This window comes from Cibotium barometz, chromosome 13 (genome assembly GCF_041138505.1).
Source record: "Cibotium barometz isolate CiBa-2024 chromosome 13, ASM4113850v1, whole genome shotgun sequence".
In the NCBI taxonomy this organism is placed as follows: domain Eukaryota; kingdom Viridiplantae; phylum Streptophyta; class Polypodiopsida; order Cyatheales; family Cibotiaceae; genus Cibotium; species Cibotium barometz.
Window position 1 is genome coordinate 27,137,723 of NC_141058.1, and position 2,692 is coordinate 27,140,414.

The 2,692-nt window shown below is 48.0% G+C and overlaps 1 pseudogene; it reads left to right on the forward strand.

Annotated features, from left to right (window-relative positions):
• The first annotated feature begins 640 nt into the window (after positions 1–640).
• LOC147632549 (acetolactate synthase 2, chloroplastic-like) overlaps positions 641–2,692 on the forward strand; it is a 2,121-nt pseudogene continuing 69 nt past the window's right edge.

Genomic DNA, 2,692 nt, shown 5'->3' on the forward strand with positions numbered 1-2,692 from the left:
ATCTATCTTAAGAGCTGTTGCCTGTAATTGGGCACCAAACAAAGAAACTATTCCAGTGTAATATTTAACTTCATTTTTTGCAAATCATCCTACAGATCATATTCAGATGCTTCTATCTATCACATCAAGATTTTCGAGACAAACTATCTACCCTCTTCTTGATGGAGCTCTACTCCTTAATTCCATAGTCTATTTTTGGGATCACCTTTTGGATCACATCTTTTTTCTAAACTACATTCACTAGCTAGAGGGATGAAGACCAAGAAGTTCCAATTGCTTGAACCTTTTTCTCATGAAGGTCCAACAAAGAGATGGTCCTCTTATGGTAATGAATATCAGCCTGATTTATGGTGAGTCGATTCGTAACAAGAATACCATCATAGACCCCTACACGTAGAATTATTTTGTATTCAAGTGATCTTCGAACTTGTTTCTACCACCTTTCCTTGGGGAGAGGAAGGTGGTAAAAACCTAAGCATTCCAAACCACCCCTTGTGCTTCTTTGAACCATCTTGGCTACTCGTTTCTCCTCTTGGGCACCGAGCGGCGACGGAATTCAAGGCCCTATTCACACGCTTGGGCACCCAAGCCTCCCATTGGATGAAATGACATGTCCTTTTTGACTTCTCTTTCCACATTACATGCTGCTTGCATTCAGGCCCCCACGCTCGCAGCAGCGGATTGTCTCTGAACCCGCCCTTTTTGCTCTCGTTAAGCTTGGCGGTTCCCATTTCTCCCATGGAAGCTCTATCCCAAAGCAGGCCCCTGCAGAGAGACCCCAGCAGAGAACCTGTGCGGCGAGGAGTGAAACTTCGGCAGACACGACGACGGTGGAACTTCCATTGGCCCCATCGACGGTCCCCCAGGCCTTCGAGTCCAGGTACGCAGATTATGAGCCCCGCAAGGGTTCTGACATTCTCGTAGAAGCTCTAAGGGGTCACCGATGTCTTTGCCTACCCTGGCGGGGGAGATCCATCAGGCTCTAACTAGGTCCAAAATCATAAAAAATGTGCTTTGTCGGCACGAACAGGGAGAGGTCTTTGCGGCTGAGGGCTATGCCAGGGTTTCGGGAAAAGTAGGGGTCTGCATTGCCACATCTGGCCCTGGGGCGACAAATCTGGTCACGGGTTTAGCTGATGCCATCACTGGTCAAGTGCCCCGCCGGATGATCGGCACGGATGCATTCCAAGAAACGCCCATTGTCGAGGTCACTCGCTCCATCACCAAACACAATCATCTCATCATGAATGTAGAAGAGATCCCCCGTGTCATTAGAGAAGCCTTCTTTTTGGCTGCGTCAGGTAGGCCTGGCCCTGTACTCGTTGACATTCTGAAAGATGTCCAGCAGCAGATGGCCATTCCTGATTGGTTGCAACCTATGAAGCTTTGTGGTTACCTGGAATGCCTGCCAACCACCCCCCCCCCCCCCCCCCCCCCCCCCCCCCCCAGTTTTCCCAGCTTGAACAGATTCTGCGCCTGATTTCAAACTCATGGAAGCCGGTGGTGTATTGTGGAGGAGGTTGCATCAACTCAAGTAAAGAGCTCAGAGAGTTTGTTGATCTCACAGGTATCCCTGTTGCCACTACTCTCATGGGCCTGGGTGTGTTCCCTTCATCTGATGAGCGATGCCTGCACATGCTAGGCATGCATGGTACAGTTTATGCGAACTACTCAGTTGACAAAGCAGACCTGCTTCTTGCCTTTGGAGTGCGGTTCGATGACAGAGTAACAGGCAAGTTGGAGTGCTGATGTGCGACTTGCTCTGCAGGGCATTAACCACCTCATCAAGACACGAAATCTAGCCTTTGACTTTTCCGCATGGATGAGGGAGCTCGATGGCCAGAAAACTAAGTGGCCCATGAGTTATCCTGATTTTGATGATCTTATTTGTCCACAGCATGCCATCGAGGTGATTCAAGAGGTCACAAAAGGTGATGCTATTATTGCTACAGGGGTTGGCCAGCACCAGATGTGGGCAGCACAATGGTTCAAGTATGATAGGCCACGGCAGTGGCTGTCATCTGGTGGCCTTGGTGCCATGGGTTTTGGTTTACCTGCAGCATTGGGTGCTGCAGTAACTAATCCTGGCTCACCTGTTATTGATATAGATGGAGATGGAAGCTTTTTGATGAATATCCAGGAGCTTGCAACTATAAGCGTGGAGCAACTGCCTGTTAAAATTGTGGTTCTAACCAACCAGCACCTTGGCATGGTTGTACAGTGGGAAGATAGGTTTTATAAGGGGAACAGAGCTCACACGTACCTTGGGGATCCCAAGGATGAAGAAGCTATCGTTCCGGATTTCTGCAAGATGGCAGAGGGATGTAAAGTACCATCTGCTCGTGTGCTCAAAAAGTCTGATCTCAGAGGTGCCATTGAAAAGATGTTAGAGACACCAGGGCCCTATTTACTGGACGTTATTGTGCCCCATCAAGAGCATGTGCTTCCCATGATACCGAGCGGAGGCTCATTTAATGACATCATTACTGAGGGAGATGGTAGGAGGACATATTAAAGCAATTGCTGTAGATGGCAGTGTGAAGAATTTGAAATTTTTGTTGTTTCAGTTAGTTGTGTCTCCAGTGTTTTAATTGAATCAAGTATAATCTTGTTGAAGTCTTGGCTTGACTGATTTATCTAGTGCTTTAGCTGTGCATTCTGAGGCTTAAGTTCTGCTGTGCGCCGTTTCTTA